Source organism: Symphalangus syndactylus, chromosome 8 (genome assembly GCF_028878055.3).
Source record: "Symphalangus syndactylus isolate Jambi chromosome 8, NHGRI_mSymSyn1-v2.1_pri, whole genome shotgun sequence".
Taxonomy (NCBI): domain Eukaryota; kingdom Metazoa; phylum Chordata; class Mammalia; order Primates; family Hylobatidae; genus Symphalangus; species Symphalangus syndactylus.
In genome coordinates this window covers 96,194,652-96,214,043 of record NC_072430.2, presented here as the reverse complement: position 1 = coordinate 96,214,043, position 19,392 = coordinate 96,194,652, and the positions used below count along the sequence as shown (strand labels likewise).

Here is a 19,392-nt window from a genome sequence, read left to right as displayed (position 1 = left end):
GTATGTACATAGTAGTGGAATTGCTAGGTCATATGGTAACTTTATGGTTAACTTTTTGAGGAAGGGCCAGACTATTTTCCAAAGTACCTGCAACGCTTATATTCCACCAGCAGCATATGAGTGTCCACACTTCTTCACATCCTTGTCAATGCTTGTAATTATCTGTCTTTTTGATTATTACTACCCTAGTGGGTATGAAGTGGTATCTGATTGTGGTTTTGATTCACATTTCACAGGTGGCTAATGGTGTTGGTCTCTTTTTATTTGTATATTGAACATTTGTTTATCTTTTTAGAAGAAATATCAATTCAGATCATTTGTCTATTCTTAAATTGAGCTATTTGTCTATTTGTTATTGAGCTGTAAGAGTTTTAAAAATATATATATTCTAAATATAAGTTCCCTGGCAAATATATGGTTTGCAAGTAGTTTCTCTATTTTGTAGAATTGCCTTTCACTCTCTTGACAGTATCCTTTGAAACACAAAGTTTTTAATGTTGACGAACTCCAATTTATTTTGTTGTTGCTTGTGTTTGTTGTTATATCTAAGAAGGTTTTGCTCAACCCAAGGTAGCAAATATTTATTCCAATATTTTCTTCTAAGGGATTTATAGTTTTAGCTCTATATTTAGGTCTGTGATCCATTTTGTGGTACTTTTTGCAGATGGAGTGAGGAAGGGGTCCAAATTCATTTGTTACATGTAGATATCCAGTTGTTTCTACACCATTTGTTGAAAAGACTAGTCTTTCATCGTCGAATTTTTTGGAAACCCTTATTGAAATCAATTGACCCTGTATACAAAGATTTATTTCTCTAGTCTCATTCTATTCCGGTGATCTATGTATCTATTCTTATGCTACTACTGGACTTCATTTTCTCATAAGTAAAATTCAGGAAATGAGGTTGTTGCTCTAAAAGGTTTCTATGGTTCCTTTGGGCTCTAACATCATCTATCATAGCAGAATAACTACTGTGAGCTCTAAAGAACTACCCCCAAAGCGTCCCCAGTGGTCCTAGTGGCATTTTTTTCTCTTTCTTTAGGCCTAAAATTTCCAGAGTCACTTTTAAATTTGAGAAGATAATCTATTGTGTCCAGAAGGCAACACTTCCCACTTTATATTTTAATCCTTATACATTAACAGAAACAAGTTTTCATATTAGCTAGTCACCTCTTTAGAAAGCACAGAAAATAGGAAGCTCTTCAAAGGATTTGAAGCAGCTATGGCAAAAGGTAAACATATAATGAAGATACTTAAATAAGAGAGAAAATTCAAGAGTTGAATAAAAAGACAATGTTGAAGAGAAGGAAGAATGTAAAAGGTAGGATAGAAATCATAGATTTAAAGGAAAACCAAGGCTAAGAGAAGCTGCTACTATTAATCAAAAGCCTTATCTCTGAGTGCTCTGAATTCAAGGTGAGAAAGAAAAGGAATAACTCTTATGGTGTAATTAGAAAAGACAACTAGTTCATCAAGAAATACTTTTACCAGTTCTGAATTCTACAAAAATGTATACTGTGTACATTTAATATGATTTTGAATAAAATAAATGATACTATCTTTGATTACTAGCTTATAAATTACATAAAATTATTTATATTGGAACTTAATATAATTTATTACTGATAAAGTTGTAAAATTGTAGGTGATTCTTTGTTAAAACTTGAATACTGATATCCAGGCATATCATTGTTATAGTTATGAGCCAGTACAGGAGTAAAACATGAGGAATACATGGCCACTGTATTCCTTAGTCTCCTTTCTTTTTTTTTGTTTTTGTTTTTGTTTTTTGTGTTTTTTTGAGACGGAGTCTTGCTCTGTCGCCCAAGCTGGAGTGCAGTGGCGCGATCTCGGCTCACTGCAACCTCCGCCTCCCATGTTCATGCCATTCTCCTGCCTCAGCCTCCGGAGCAGCTGGGACTACAGGCGCCCACCACTTAGTCTCCTTTCAATTATCAATAATCTCAGCCAGAGATTAGGAAGCATCTCTAAAATATCTAATATGAATCTTTAAAATTATAATCCTCATTCACAGACAGCAAAACTAAGTAGTTACTGAGCAATAAATCACTTGTTCATATGGCAGAATAAGGATGAATGCCTGGTGTCCTGAGATGGTCCTAGGATAGTGTTTCCTGAACCATTCTCTGATTTATTCAAAACTACTTTATGAACAGCTGGGAAATTAGATGACTTGGTTTGTGGCCATGAAGTACCATTTCCCAACATAGTTTATTTTTCTGTAAATATTTTATTTTACTACTAAGAATAAAATAAATTGCTGTTATATAAGTTGCACAGATTGGAAAACATTGGTCTGATAAAAGTTTTATGATAAATATCCTTGCTTTAATTACAATTAATTGATTAAAAACACAAATGAGAAGCAAAGAGAAAAATGTACAAAGCAATAGCAACATATCACAATTTTGGGCCTAGCAGTTATAATTATGGGTTTAGAACATCCAATCTGACTCTGAGATAAATTTACTTATAAGACTTCCTACTACCAATTCTGTTCTTTCTTTTTTTATTCATAGAATTGATAAATAACCAATAATTTTCTAGTTATATTTGCCTTTTTTTCCTATAAATCCTCATAATAGGACTTGTAGTCCTTCATTAGTATAATCAGGCTGCTGAAAACTTTAACCCAGTTATTTGTCTATTGCCTGTCTTTTCCTCAATTTTTGTTTGCCCTAAACCAAGACACCATTTCGAATTAAAGTCTTCTACTGTAATGTTAAGTTAGACGGGGGGAAATATCTTTGCATTAAGGACCAAAAACCACATGGCAATAAAGTACAGTGCATGAGGGCCATAGGCTTGCATTTTTTAAAATGTAATTTAGTTAAATTCTATTTTTGCTGCCTGTAACATTGGCTATAAGGGTTGGTATAGAACAGTGTGGATATTAAAAACTGTAGCTTGCAAAGTTACTTGTCAGGAAGACTTTCTTTTTAAAAGGAAAACAACAATACAATGGGTACAACAAGTATCTTAAGTATAGAAAGAGGGGGCTGGGCAGGGTGTCTCACGAGTCTGTAATCCCAGTATCTTGGGAGGCCAAGGCAGGTAGATTGCTCAGTCCAGGAGTTCTAGACCAGCCTGGGCTACATGGTGAAACCCTGTATCTACAAAAAAACCTAGCCAGACATGGTGGTGTGCACTTGTAGTCCCAGCTACTCTGGAAGCTGAGGTGGGAGGATCACTTGAGCTGGGGAAGGCAGAGGCTGCAGTGAGCCAAGAACGGAGTGAGACCCCACCTCAAAAAAATAAATAAAAAAAGAAAACAGCAGTGTCAGTAGGAGTTGGGATGGTTAGGTTTGAAAGGTTTAAAAAATAATTTTAAAATAACAACCAAGTATTATTGTTGTAGTGCTTACTTTGTGCACTACACTCTTCTAAAGACTTTGCATTCCTTAACTCATTGAACCTTCAAAAGAACAGTACAAGTGATGTACTATTAGTATTCAGTTTTAAAGATGATGAACTTGAGGTACAAAGGTGTTAAGTAACTTGTCTAAGTTTACTTAGTTCTTAAAGGTCAAAGCCAAAATTTGAACCCAGAGGTCATGCTCTTACCTGTTCTGTCAACATTCTTTCCAAATGTGCTCCAGAAAACCTGGGGCATAGTGAAGAACTTGTAAGACTCAAAGGACTTTTACATGTGTAAAGAAGGGAAAGAAGTTTCTTGAAGAAACAGAAAGAAATGTATTAATGAACATATATGAAGCCATGTGCACCATCTTATTTAATCTTTCACAACAGAATGGTAAGTTAGTCATGACTTTCCTCCATCTGTACAAAGAAGGAAAGCAAGGTTCAGAGAGGTGCGTAACATGCTGGATATATGTTGTTAACTTGAGGTGGATCTTGAGTTCAATCTCAAACTTAATTCCAAGGTCCGTGTCCTTTTCACTGCATAATGCTATAGGATAGAAGTCAAGGTAGAATTAAGATAGAAAAACTGTCCTTTCAAAAGAAAGAACAGTTTATGGTTGAGAATGTGTATAGTACTTGAAGGTTAGAAAAGTACGTGTAGCCAAATGATGGAAGATTTTGTTGTCACATAAAAAATAGGGTAAGCAATATTAAATGCTATAACAGATAAGTGCCAAATTCTCAGAGGTCTCTCTCTCTCTCTTTCTCTTTCTCTCTCTCTCTTCTCTCTCTCCCCCCCCCCATCTCTATCTCTGTCTCTCTCTCTCTCTCACACACACAAACAGTTGTTACCCTCATCATAGGTCAGAGAAGATGGCACCAAGCAGGCAGGCTAACACAAGGTCCTGCAGGGGCCAAGGCTCTTTCCATATCATGGACCTGCCTTTCCTTAAACCATTGAGGTTCTATTCATTAATTTAAAAAAAAGAAAAAAAACTTAAGTGAGAGGTTTTTTTTTCTTTTTTTTTTTTTTTGGCTTGCCTTAGAAGTGCATTCTGCACTTCTAGCAACATCCCACTGGCCAGAACATTTGCTATATAGTAAAAGTGGCATTAAAGAGAAAGAACCCAGTAATGAGGCTTGGTAATGGTCCCTAAAAGAAAGACTGGAGTCAGGAAAGCTTTACAGTATGAGGAGATATTTATTTAGTACATATGATAGGTCATGCTCTGTCTGAGCCCTGGGAATACAGCATACAACACAGATAAGGTCCTTGCCTTTAAACAGCTTACATCCTGAGAAGGGGAGAGATGGAATAGACAATAAAGAAATGAACAAACAAGCAAGCAGACAACATCCTTTCAGATAACAAGTGTTTTAAAAAGAAAACAGAGTTCTGAAAAACAGGATCCTGGGAGAAAGGGATGCTACTTAAGACTGGATATTTAAGGAGTACCTCTGAGGATTGCCATTTTAGTCAAATAGCAAGAGCCAGCTATGCAAAGATCTGTTGAAACAGTATTCTGAGCAAAGAAAACCCCTGGTCCAAAGGCACAAGACTGGGGATTAGCCTGGTGTGCTGAAGGAACTGACAGAGGTCAGTGTGTCAAGAGCCCCTAAAATAAGAAAGAAGGTCAAAGTTGAAAAGGGGTTTGATCATTAAGGTGCTAGTAGGCCTTCATGAGGAGGCTCAATTTTATTCTAAGTATACTGAGAATCCTCCAGATGTTTTATTCTGGAGATGTTTATTCCAGATATTTATTCAGGAGTTATATGATTCAATTATCACTTTCACTTCCTCCTGTACAAGACCATTCCAGAATATCATCATCGTCTCCTTCTCTTTCCATATCATGTGGCTGCCTTTCCTTAAATCACTGAGGTTCTATTCATTAGTTAAATAGAAAGAAAAAGAAAAACCTATCTTACATGAGAGTTTTATTGGCTAGTCTTTGAAGCGCATTCTGCTCTTCCAGCAGAATATCCAGTTGGCCAGATATCCCATAGCAATTTCCCTCGCTTCAATCACATTGGTACTTAGTTACCTGGAAGTATGGATATGCGATCTCCTTAACTGGAATGTAACCTCTTGAAGAGCTGACTTAGATTTAATTTGTGGCTTCCTCAGTAACAAACACAGTTCTAAGAAAACACTTAGGTCTTGAGTAAGTACATGAATAAATGAATGATGAATAAATAAATAATGAATGAAAAATAGTTGAAGGAATAGAGAGCAGTATCCTCTTGGATTTGGAGTCTACAACATGCTTTCACTTTTACTGTGTCATTTGATCGACATGAGGACGTCGCGTTCATGGGGGAGAGTTTGGTAACTGCACAATTATGAGAAGCAAGAGATTAGAAATCAAACAGAAATGAAGATGTTAAGGCTGAGCACTGAGAAGAATAATGGAACCACTTTGGAAATAGGGGATGAGGAGGTAAAGTCAATTTGGAGTAGGGGAGGGAGGTGGTGAGAGAAAGTTATGTTCCGATTCAGCTGATAAAAGGCAGAACCAAGTAGAATGCCCAGTAGGCAAGTAATTAAAGGTTAAGTTGTGTGATGCAGACAGAAAGAGCTGCAGGAGTTCAGATAAATCTCATAAAGAAAATGGATTTGGGACTGAGGAATGAGAATAGACACGGAAGTAGCAAAAAGTTAGACTGCTGGGTATAATGACAGAGAATATTTACTGAAAATAACAGGATATTGGGAAAAAGGACAAACTAAGTAATGGGAAATAGAAAGATATCAGGATATATTAATTAAGATAAGACATCAGAATTAAGCCATAGAAGAAAAAACTGAGGAGCTGCCGTCTTCCATTTGTTTAATTAAAAAATGAAATTACTGCCCTACTCACAGTGCTACTCACTGAATATTTCCAATTTCCTACCTCCAAAGCAGTGGACATAGGACTGTGTTATGGGATGCTACTTGCTGGCTACTTTGCAGTTGAGGACACTGATGTGTGTGGTTCTAGACTGTGACCTGTGGCTGAATGTTTGATTGCCAATACAAAACTCTGCACACTTTCCTCTTTCTGACGTCACAATTAGCAGTGTTCAGGTAGGTGACTGCTTTGTCATCCAGGGTCCCTGGGTGATATAGAGCATAAACCAAAAAAAAAAAAAAAAAAAAAAAAAAGAAAAAAGATCTTTGTCATTTTAAGCCACTGAGGTATTGAGGGTGTTTGTTTATTACTGCAACATAACATTATACCCTGACTGATGCTCTCAACATCAGTGCCCAGTAAGGATAAATGTGGAGTGAAATTGAATCCTGTGACAGGAAACAGTGAGGAAACTAAGGATCATTAAAAAAGGAAGCACCATCAAGTTGGCAAATGATACTGACCAATCTTCTAACACACTTATCCCCGAAGGCCGTGCAGGAGGATAGAACTGGAAACTTCACGGCAGGTGTGTTTACCCACCCACCAATGCCTCCTCCAGTGAAAAGCAGGATGGGGCACCTCCTTCAGGATAATGGAAAACCCTCAGACTGACTGGCTGTGTCACTGTCCTTGACTTCTCCTCACAACTAGCATGACAGGTTGACGTGGCCGAGCATCAGAAAATCGAGAGAACAGTTAGTGGTGCTTCCAGGTCTCCAGAGCCACAATGCCTATGACAAAGGAGAAAATGAACCAGAGACAATCATAACCAAAATTATAAAGTAGGACAATGATTTATAAATAGGAGACAGCAAAATGCTTGATTGGGTTCTGACAAGAAGAATATATTTAGAAAGATAAAACCAAGCTTACAAGAATAAAGCAGAAATTGATTTTCCATATAGGACCTACCAATATAGAGATTAGTAAAAGGAAAAGAAGACAGAAAAGGTAAATCCATTTTTGTTCCTACAATGTGCAACTTATTAGTGATTTTTTTTTTCCCCCATGGAGGAGTGATGGGAGAGTGGAAGGGAAGGGAATGAATATATTTTTCAGCTCAATCTTTGACTACTTGTCATAACCTAACTTTAAATTTTAGGAATTATACTTAACACTATATTTGAGATTGTTATTTTAACTGGAATTCTAAGATTTGTGAACTGTAAATGAAAAACATACTCATTAAATTTTATTTTTTCTTGATACTCAAAATCATGTTTATAAAAAAAGGATTTTTTTTTTTTTTTTTTTTTTTGAGACGGAGTCTGGCTCTGTCACCCAGGCTGGAGTGCAGTGGCACGATCTTGGCTCACTGAAAGCTCCGCCTCCCAGGTTCACGCCATTCTCCTGCCTCAGCCTCCTGAGTAGCTGAGACTACAGGTGCCCACCACCATGCCCGGCTAATTTTTTGTATTTTTAGTAGAGACGGGGTTTCACCGTGTTAGCCAGGATGGTCTCGGTCTCCTGACCCCGTGATCTGCCCACCTCAGCCTCCCAGAGTGCTGGGATTATGAGCGTGAGCCACCACGCCTGGCCAAAAAAAAGGATTTGTTAAAGGAGAAAGAGGTGCAAACGTCTTTAGTTAGCAAGAACTAACTAGAGAATTCTCACTAACAAAAGGCCCTGTTACCAGGATAGATGGTCAATTTGTGACTGAGTTGTAGCCAAATCATAGGTGTGGGATAATCACACTATATCAAAATTTAAATGTAAAAATCTGCCTATCTTTATTCATTGACCATGAACCAAGAGCTCCAGTCCTGCTGGTCATATTTAATAGGGAAAAATGTGTTTGAATGGATTGATGGATGGAGGGCCGAACAGATGGATGTATGGAGAGATTTATCTAATGAGGCAGCTTGGTATTTTGAGAGAGCACAGGTTTTGTGTAAAAAAAAAAAAAAAAAAAAAAAAAATCCAAACTGGTTTTTTTGTGCTAAAAGCAGTCTAATTAAGAGCTGAGCTGCTAAAATCAGTTTGCTTGGCTTAAATTTTGGTGTGTCCACTTACTGCTGTGTGGCCTTATGCAAATTTCTTAACCTTCCTGAGTCACCAGGTTCTCATTCATGTAAAGAGAATTTGAACATCTATTATATGAAGTTAGGAATATACATAATAACTATCATTAATCTCAGTTTTCTTTGAATTGCTTATTTAAAGTTTATCTCAAAAGTATTTATCTTTGCCTATATCTTAAACATTTATTATTTATACTGATTTGGAGGAACTTATTTGTTCTGTCATTATTGATTACCTGTATGATAGTGTCTTAGCTCATCACAGAAATTCTTTATCTGACTCCAAAGCAGACATTTAAATAGGCCTTGCCTGTTAGCACTTATTCTACTGGGGGCTTGAGGTGAGTGGGTATTAACACAATCGAACCAATTGTTTGGGTTTGTAAAAACAAAATTAGCGCTTTAATCTATTTTTATACTTTGAATACTAGTGTAGGTATTAAATAAAGAGCTTAAACCAAGAAATACCATACCATCCTGAATCTTAGGAAAGTTACTTTATTGTTGTTAGAGAAAAAAAGAACAGGCTTATTTATAATACAAAATAAACAGCAATTGTTCACAAAGACGACTTTGTTTGCTACTCAAAAGGACCCTGTGAGTGTTCCTATCCTGATTTTGCTAATGAGGAAATGGGGAGAAACTGTTAGGAGGTACATTCCTTACACCATGTCCTATGGCTGATAAGTGAAGGGGGCCAAGATCTGAACATAGGCATTCTGGCTCCAGAGCCCAGGCTTCTCACTACCGCACTAAATTGCCTCTCAAATAATCATACTGTGTTAAATGGGCTGGATGGGACCTTGGAGATCATATAATCCTGTCTCTTTGTATTACCGCTTGTAAATGTAAAGCAGAGAGAAGTTAAACGATCTGCCCAAGGTTATACACTTCCGTCTCTTTCCCAACATAATAACACACTCTCGTTGAAACTCATTTCTAGGATTTATACAAACTAATGGCAAAGTCATGACATTTTTTAATTGAATGCCCAATAAAAGAATCATTTTCATCTTGTTTTTCCATCTCATGTCCATGAGTAAAATGTTAAAAACGTGTTGCAAAGCCAAAAGGGTCCTTATCTTCATTAATAGCCTGCTTTTTTATAGAAGGAGGAAAACCATCCCTAGGCTGAGTCTGTTTTAAATGAAATAAGTGTGTAGTCATTTTCTTGGTGAAGAGAATCTCTGAAGCATTAAGGGAAAAGATGGCACATCTGACCTTCTAAGTCATGTAACTTCAACTTAGACAATATATGACTTCCAGAAAAGTATCATCTTTCCTGTACTTGCTAGTCTTATATATCTTATGAGATCCTTCAGGTCACTTCACTCTGGTTTCAGGTAGAAAACCAATGGGGCTAAAAGTGCTTTGTCTTTCCAACAGACCAATTAATTTTATTTTTAACTGTTAAAGTATTTGTTGCTGTTCAATCAATCTTTTACTCTTGCTTTATTCAGACATTAGAGAGGATGTTTATAAGTAAGTATATTATCTGAATGATCTTCCGATTTCAAAGTCAGGAATTATTTTCCTTCAGTGTTTAAGTGGTCATCTCTACCTTTTACAAAGCCAGAAAGCAAGAAAGGCTGTGGGTCATCTTCCTTGAAAAACTACATACCACAGCCGAACACAATCTAAAATTGCAGCCATTAGATTAAAATCTCTCTCAAGGGTTCTACACAAGAGCTCATTTTGGTGTTTTATATAAAGGCCCAGCTCCCTGACTAACTTTTTGACCTTAATTGAGTTACCTAATCTCTCTGAACCTCAGCCTCTCCACCTGTAAAGTGGGAGAGACAACAGTACTTACCCACAGGATTTTTATAAGAGTTAGATCCTAAAATGTATATAAAATTTTTAAGACATGACTTGATGCTTAATAAATCTCAGATGTACCTTTGTGAATTCGGCATTCAATTACAGTGCATTTATCTAGTTCTGAGGCTTCCACTCTTATCTTTAGGCATATCATGGACAAATATTTTTGCCGTTCTGATTCTCACACTCCAAGTATTCATTCATTTATATAACACATATTCACTGACTGTCTGCTAAGTATCAGGCATTGTCCCAGGCACTGGAGCTACAAAGTGAGCAAAACAGATAGAAAGTTCCATTATTGAGCTTACCTTCTATTAGGAAAACATGATAAATAAGTAAGCATATATGTAGTTTAATATAAATGCTCAGGTAAAAAAATAGTGTAGAAGTGACACAGGACTTATTAGGATATATTGGACAAGAGTGTTAAGGAAGTGGGTCATGAATATTGCAATTTCAGATAGGATGACCAAGGAAGGCTTTCCTAAGGAGGCAATATTTTAGTAAAATGTGAAGGAGATGAGGAAACAAACCCTATGACTATCAGATCATTTCTGTCCCAGATCACAGCAAACATTTATATAAGCACCAACCACATGCACTCTATTTTAGGTATCTCTTTCTTGACTCTGTATGTCCCAATTTAACCCATCATCTCCCCAACCTGCAGTATTTCTGTTCTATTCTTCTAATCATGCAGGCGAGCAATTAACCATGCCATTGCTGATGCTTGCCTCCTGTTCCCCTGTCCGTGCATGCCAATGTCCATCTACTCAGCTGCTAAGTCCTAAAAATTTATCTCCACAGTTCTTTCACATTTACTGTATTCTTTTTGTTTCTGTTGACACCAGTGTGGTTCGGACCCATAGGACCTTTAACTTGACTGTCTTAATAATCACCTCGCTGATGCCTCAAAGGCCTGCCCACAGTGATCAGTTCACTCTTTGTAGACATCCATGGGCTTGTCAGTTCAGAATTTCAGAATCTTCAACAATTCCCTGAATCAAAATAACTCAACAATAAAAGAGGTTGGGCAACTCTGTGGCTTGTCAACAACATGCGGGCTCTGGGTCAGCTCACAGATTCCTTTAGCCTTCTCATCATTGAAACAGGAAGGCTACAGCAAGCACAAGCAGCACAGTAACCAAAGGCAGAAAGGAGTAAGCCTCTGTATCAATGAAAGCTTACACTTTGCTATCGCCACAAACCACAGCTGATTTCTTTTCATCACCATGGTTTTGTCACATATGTGTGCTTATAGCAATCATGGGAAAGGGAACACCAATCAACATGCTTTCCCTCAACTCATGACCTTCTAATACCTGAACAGATTCAAGGATTCTTTAGCAAGGAAGAAAGGGAGCAGAAATGGCTTTTGGATGGGCAGCAAATAATGTCTGCCAAATCCTCTACTAAATAAACCATTGAGTATGATATGCAAGCCTTCTGAGAAGAACCTTATTTTTCCTTCTACAACACGGTTTAGTCAATATGTGCTCTGGACTCTCTCATCTCCATGCCCTAGATCGGTTTATCTCAATGTGTGGTCCAGGGACTAAGATATTATTTGCCCTTTTCATTCTCACTCTTACACAAATGCACAGTGGAGTTTTCCAGAGGCTACTTGATATGTGTTCTTCAACAGATTCAGTGAAGAGGCAGGTATAGAATCCAGCTTTGCTGTATTAAGCCAAGGATTAAAGGAGTTTTCAAAAATGTACACACTGCCATTCTTCTCACTGAATTTATTTTTAGAAAACATATTCATTTTTATAAAAATGTTATCTATATCAACATGCGGTGGGTATGTTATTGTTTCTAAATACATCGATAAATACAAATTTTAAATGCCTCAATTGCATTTTCTAATATGATAAATATCAATATGTATAGAATGCATAAATAAAAGCTCTTTGGGGTCTTCCAATAATTTTTAAGATTATGATGGGGTTCTGTGAGAAAGTGGTTTGGGAAATGTTGTCCTGGCCTAGATTACATAGCATCTTCTACCTGTGATGCCACTTCCTCCATCACGAAATGCTCATCCTAAAAGATTTAGGTCAGAGGACTCTTCCTCAGTCTTTGAGAGGAAGCTCTCATTCCACTGAATCTCAATGTATTCCTTTTCTATTGCTGCATTACAAATCATCCTACAATTTAGCAGCTTAAAACAACAATGTTTATACCTCAGAGTTTATGTGGGTTGGGAATCTGGGTGTGGCTTAGCTGTGTGCTTCTGACTTAGGGTTCCTCTTACAACTGCAATCAAGATGTCAGCCAGGGCTGCAGTTCTCTCAAGGCTCAGCAGGGGGAAGATCCACTTGCAAGCTCACTCATGCGTCTGCTGGCAATACTCAGGCTCTTGGAGGTTGTTGGCTAAGGTGTCTTGACAAAATGGCTTAAATTTCCTCCCTTCCCCCAACCCCTAAGAAAGAGATGGTAGGTAGAGAATGGAGGTAGGGGGAGGGGGAGAAGAGGTGGATGCCAGAGTATTATTTTTGTAATCTAGTCTTGGAAGCAACATAGCATCATTGTGGCCTGTTATTTGTGGGGCCCAATGCAAAAGAAATATATGAAGTCCCTAGTTCAAAAAGCAGGAAGAAGTTCCTTTAAAGAAAGAAGTTTCTTTCTTCTGTTGGTGTCTTTTTCATGACTTCCTATGGTGATTTTTACTTGCTTTGTCATTCTGAGTAGAGAAAGGTTAAAATTTTAAATAATTAGCATAAGTTTACCATTCATTTTTATATTGTACTATGCCAGGTTTAGATGCAAATATAACAGCATCTAATTTTTATATAGAATCACCAAAATTACACAATTTGTATCTCATAGCTTATACATTCATGTGTATTTCATTCTTAAAGAATAGTGGAAACTTAACACAACACGAATTTAACTGTTTTTATTGCACATCATGATGCTCACACATTCTACCAACTCTGCCTACCTTTGCTTGCTGATAAGAAATGACTGAAAGGAAAAGAAAATACAGTCTGCCCTGTCTTTTTCCACCAGTGTCATAATTTTCAGTATAAATGGTTGGCTAATCCAGGGAAGTCAACTTCCACACATCCAGGGAAGCCACACACACACGCAACAGTATGATAGCGTTCCTTGGTCATTCATATTTCTCAGGACATTATTGCCATCTTTCTCTGTGATAAACAAGCTCTGGTTTGAACAGAAGAGGCATCTTGTTGGGGCAATCTGCATCCTCCTTACTTACTCATAGAAGTAATGCACTTGTATTAGTCTGTTTTCACGCTGCTGATAAAGACATACCCAAGACTGGGCAGTTTACAAAAGAAAGAGGTTTAATGGACTTAGAGTCCAACATGGCTGGGGAAGCCTCACAATCATGACAGAAGGCAAGGAGGAGCAAGTCACATCTTACATGCATGGTAGCAGGCAAAAAGAGAGCTTGTGCAGGGAAACTTCCATTTTTAAAACCATCAGATCTCATGAGACTCATTCACTATCACAAGAACAGTGCAAGAAAGACCCGCCCCCATAATTCAATCACCTCCCACTAGGTTCCTCCCACATGGGAATTATGAGAGTTACAATTCAAGATGAGATTTGGGTGGGGACACAGCCAAACCATAACAGCACTTACCTTGTACTTGCTTTGAGTCTCACTGAGTTCCCATGACTCATGGGGTCACCAGAATCCTGCGCTCATGAAGCACTGAGAACCATCTATGTGAACAAGGTGGCAAGGGAAGGAGGCAGACACACATACTGAACACAGCTCACAGAGCTCATGCTCTGATCCATTGTCTCACTTGACTTCATTTACAAAATTCAGAGCTAAAATGATTAAGAATATCAAGTTGATGACAATAGAACATTATACCAAGTTCAGGACTCTGTGTGCCCTGTGTGCATTGGTCACATGCCTGTAAAGCCAGCCCTGCCCATCACTTCTCCTGTTTTACAAGAATAGTTACTAGTTCCAGCCCACACTCAAGAGTAGGGCATTACACAAGGGCATGAATACCAGAAGGCAAGACCCTTGAAGACCATTTTAGATGTTGCTGCCACATCCAACATCATCTTTCTGTTTTGACTTGTTCTTTTCTTTCGTGTACTCTCTATATAGTTACTCATGTACATATTATTTTGTATACTGTTCTATATGATAATCTCCTTAAGGATAGCACTCCTCTCTGATATATATCCTGACATGCCTTTATCATATGTAATATGCAACACAAAGCAAGGACTGAATACATGCTTTTGGAATGAATGAATAAGTGAATTAATGATGCAGTGGAACTTTGATTTAAATTCTGGTAATCAGTCTTTGTGAAAAATTATCAAATGAGAAGTTGACCTTAATATTTTCCTCAAATGTTGCAAGATTAAGACTGTCGTTATTATTTCAGATCCTTATTTTTGCACAAGCCTCATATACTAATTTCTCTTTATTCCCCTTTGTCATGAACTGTCCTCCCTCTAAACATGGATTTTTTCTGACCTTTTCAAAAATCTTATTTAGGTTATTGTTAGGGGCGAATTACTGTACTTGAAAAGAAAATTAATGATACAAGGGACAGCTGGAGAATATCTGGAGAAACTGTTCCATTGGCATTTATATTTTTATTTTGGACTGCATCAAAATGGCAGGGGAGCTACGCCCTTTTAATGGCTTGCACATGTGGTCAGGCATTGTGTGAGCAAATAATGCTTCCCAGTGCTTGTATTCAATTTTCAGAAAAAGAAAATAAAAATGAACAGAAGTCTTTGTAGATCTAAGCATTTTCTTCAGTTTTCTTCTTCGGTCTATCCCACAATGCATAAGCTTTCACTTCTAGATCTGTTTCAAGGGTCTTTTATAATGACAGAAGCTAAGTCTTTGTTTCCAAGTAGCAGAATACAGAATGCATCGGTGTGCCATTTAAGAAAAACTATTTTGTCAGTCTTGTTTATGCACTCAAGATAATATAGTGTTTTAAAAGAAGGTTGGACTCAACCTCTGCCTGTTTATTCAATATAAACAGAAGCATCCTTTTTGACGTTGTAAGGACAGGATGTGTGCTAATTTCACCAAGTAAAAGCCACTGCACTTGGCCATATAAATCCTTGTCTAAAGCAGCCTTGCTGCTTCACAATGTTGTGAAAGTGCACATAAAGGATGATAACGATGATGTGCATCAAATATTAATGTGCATTGACACATGGTCATCTATTACAGCAGGAAAATACCCACAGTGAGCTGCTGTAGGGTTATGCCTTCCTTCACCTTTGTCTTTACACTTGAGCTTTCCCTCCGCTTCCCATGCCTAAGTAAAACAAAGCTCTCTGTACCCTAAGGAGCAACTCCAGGAAGGTCTGGCAGCAAAGTGACTGATGTCCTCATGGTGGCCTGTTTAGGTAAAATAAAACGCCTATTGGGCTAATGTGTGATCAAGAGAGGAATGACATTTATTGTTTCGGGTTTATGATACTGTGAACTGAGCAAAAGTGAAAGCCTCTCAGGGGCTTAGGGTGGGGAGGGGCGCACAGGGGCAGAAGTTCACAAGCAAAGAATTGTATTTTTTTTCTTTATCAGTTTCTTCCCAGCATTTTAGCAATAAATGTATTGTCTTTTTATCTTGTCTTATGTAAGAATGTATGAATAACCAAGCAACAAGTCAACTCCACAGTTTAGAAATAAAGGTGTTGGTTAAATAGTTCAGTCAGGGATGTATTTTTCTCTTTGTACTAAGCTGCAAAAGCAGCTGTGCTGTATCTGTGCCCTGCATTCAGATATTGCATCTCCCCCTTGTGGATCAGGCCCCCTCGAGCTAGCACCCATCCCATATCCTGCTTCATTTTAGAATAGTACCACACCTAAATAGGAAGGAAGCACCAGGAATCTGTTTATGCAATTCTAAATCTTCCAATTTAAAAAGACATATGCCGAAAAATCAACATATTGCTTCCAGACAGAATTTTTTATTATTATGGCACATCTACAGATCTCTTCCCATAGAAAATGCAAGTACTGAATTTTATACCCCACGATAATATGCTGAAGCAGAAATTTTCCTTTTTGTTACACAGAAAACCATTTCTACACTTTATAAGTGATGCCTAAGTGAGAGTTGCACCAACTTCTTACATTTGAACTGTGCTGTCTTCCATGTCTTCTTATGAAGCAAGTTTGGGTTTTTTGTTTTTAACAAGAACCCTATATCATTAAATTAAAACAAAACAAAACAAAACAAACTTCTGTTAGCTGAATTTTTGCCTCAGAAAAGACCTTACCCAGCATCCACTTAACAAGTAACTTCGCACTTGGTTGTAGGCTCATCCTTCATCATCCCCAATCAATAATTCAAAAGCTCAATAGAAATGCTTTAAATTGAAATTGAACACACCATTAACAGTCCTAGAAAAGTGGGCATCATTCAAACAAAACAACTATAGGCACGCTCTCTGTCACCAACACAATGCTTGATAGAGCTTGAAGTCTGGATTCCTCACTAACTGCCAATGCATTTCCCTCGGATCAATTATTTAGTCCTGAGTGAGTAAACTTCTGATCACCTCCCTTCATCTTGGCATTAGTCTATTTACTTTATAATAGGCAACAGTATACCTCATTCATTCCCTCTTTCTTCAGGCCTCTCTGCTTTTCATTAATTTTCTCCTGGCCAACCAGCCAACTCTGGCTCCCTGTGGTTATAGGAAATTATCCATGCAATGAACTTAATTTAGAAAACTCTGCTGCATAAAGAGGTGGCAGAATTATTCTTCTCATAGTCCAGTCTATGTTGACTTTCATGCTACAGCATTTCAACAGTCACTGACATAGAAATAGATGCTTAATTTAAAATGTTTTTGCAAAAGTCATTGGACAATTGATAAATAAAGCTGAGGCTAGACTCCAAATAAAGTGCTTAAAAAAGTAAAATTCTGGCATTCATCTTCCTTATCCCTTAATGGGGAAAAACTCTCATGAAACACCAACTATATATGTACTCCGAGAGTATATATTTTAAAACGTGTGTCTCTATTATTAGAAAATGTGCCTGCTATGCACACTTAAAATAGGTAAATTCTAACTCAAAATTTTGAAATTTTACTGTAGAATAATTGTTTTAAAATTTCATTCAGGAACTACCAGTGTTCTCTACATGCCTGACACAGCTCTATTGTATACCACGCTAACATAAGGAAGCATTTTACTTACTTTGATAAATTTTAAAGATCCTCTCTGCTTGTGAAAGAAAAGAATCCATCATATTTTTAAAAGCAAAACAAGAACAAAATACTGAAGGGCACTTCTGAATTTTTTACAGTGTACAATTTTATACTATATATAAATTGAAATAATGTGTTGGCTTAATACAGCTTGTGTTGACTTAATGCAGCTTATAGTAGAATGAAGAGTGGGAAGTATCCATAAAATATAATTCTATTTTAGTATTTATGATAAATCAACTATGGAAAACCCTCATGTATGGGAAATACATTCAAAATTATCACATGAATAAAGAAATATGGGAATATTTTGCCTTAGCAATCATAAAGATATGCATAGGAGATCTGTGACTGTCACAAGGAATATCTGTGAATTTGTCACACATTCATCCCCAAACTGCCCCCTTGGCAGTGTTCTTTCACAGAATTCCAGAAGAAACACTCTATTTAGTGTTAATCTTTCTTTAGCATGCCTTTTAATCACTTTGAAGCTTGTGATTATCTTTAATCAATGAGAGCTGCTAAACCTTCATCCAATGAGTATAGTCTGCCCCAAAGTCAGGCGATCTAAGGATAATAGAAATATCACTAAAAAGGAGCCATAGAGGTGATGAGAGGAAAGCTCTCCCAGTTTAATTCTGTGTCTGACCAGCAGACCTAATGAAATTTTCCCAACTAATAAAACAAATAGAAACATAAATAGAAGATAAACAAGCAGACAGAGATATGAAAAAGTCAAATTACCATAAGTGCAAAGGCAATAAAACTGGATTTAAAAATTTAATCAACACCCTCCATTTCTTTGTCTGCAGAAACGAATGCCCACCCCTACCTCCAGCCTATTTTGAAGAACATAAGGACAAACCAATCAAAAACTGTGCAGCCTTTCCTTTGTAGATTGATGTTGCTTTTGGAGAAAGAAAGAATACTGTCATCACCTTTCTCTTTCCCATAAGTTGTCACCTCTCTCTCAAAACTCAGGCAGAAATTACCTAGGGTATAACTAGGCATGACATAGAAATAGGAAGTACCTGGTGTTGGTGTAGTTCCCACAAGAAAAAAATGCTACAGGCAGAAGAGGTAGAGAGTATAGACAGAGTCATGGATGTTGAGAATATCCATGATTGTAGATTTGTGTGTACTCAATCTATTCATGTCTTAGAGGGCAAAGGCCAGCCATTGTAGATAAAAGCCTAGGCACTGGGCTTTGAACTAAGAACTTTGTCCATCAACCTACCAACATAGACAAATAAGGGAATATGGCCAGTGTGCAAGAAAACAGAAAATAGCATAAATCACAATCCGTACAACTTGCATATTGGCAAAATAGGTTTAGGTAAATCAGGACTTATTCAAAGATGAATAAGCAAGTAAAAAAAAAAGATTAAAAAATCTTCAATGTCTTTTCTATCTTCCATACTTCATAACAAAAGGAAATCCAACATAATACTTAGTGTGACTCATTGGGAGATACTTACTTCCTAAGCTTATTGTAATAAGATAAGGAATGTAATTTATCTAGAAAGCACTTAGCACAGCTCCTGGCAAGTAGTAAACATCCAATAAAGAGTAAGTATTGTTGTTATTGATAAACAATTGAAACGAAAGAGATGACTCAAAAACTGCTTTCCTGAGTCCAAGTAAATCCCAAAAACAAAAACTCAGTGCAGATTAAAAGAAAAAATCTCAGGCAAAATCAGCAAATTAGTGAATAGATGCCCACTCCAAGATATATCATAAAATAAGATTTTAATTATAAAGACAGAGAAGAAAAACTGACAAATATCCAGGTACAAGGAAACACTTTGCTTACTCTATTAGAAGGGTTCTACCAAGGAAACAAAGCCACTATTAATGTTACAAAATTAGGGATGTTTCATGAGAATAAGCCCCTACACATTTGTGAGAGCTGCTAAAGTAATAAAGTAGAACATGGTAGGGGGTTGCCTCTGCATGTTGAGTTGGTCCCAAAGTCACTATAGACAAACAGGGTTATTAATCAGGAAGAAAAGTTGAATGTGAGTCAAGGACAAACTAGAACATGCAAGGACAAACTGGACCACATATCTCTCTCT

The 19,392-nt window shown here is 37.2% G+C and overlaps 1 protein-coding gene and 1 long non-coding RNA gene across 2 annotated transcripts in view; one reads left to right on the top strand and one right to left on the bottom strand.

Annotated features, from left to right (window-relative positions):
- TMEFF2 (transmembrane protein with EGF like and two follistatin like domains 2) overlaps positions 1–19,392 on the top strand; it is a 255,232-nt gene that overhangs the window by 155,078 nt on the left and 80,762 nt on the right. The window lies entirely within an intron of this gene.
- LOC134737469 (uncharacterized) lies at positions 4,439–14,080 on the bottom strand. The gene is made up of 3 exons (XR_010122401.1): positions 11,026–14,080; positions 6,822–7,012; positions 4,439–5,000 (listed from the first exon to the last, which is right to left on the bottom strand). It is a non-coding gene; the product is annotated as an uncharacterized lncRNA (long non-coding RNA).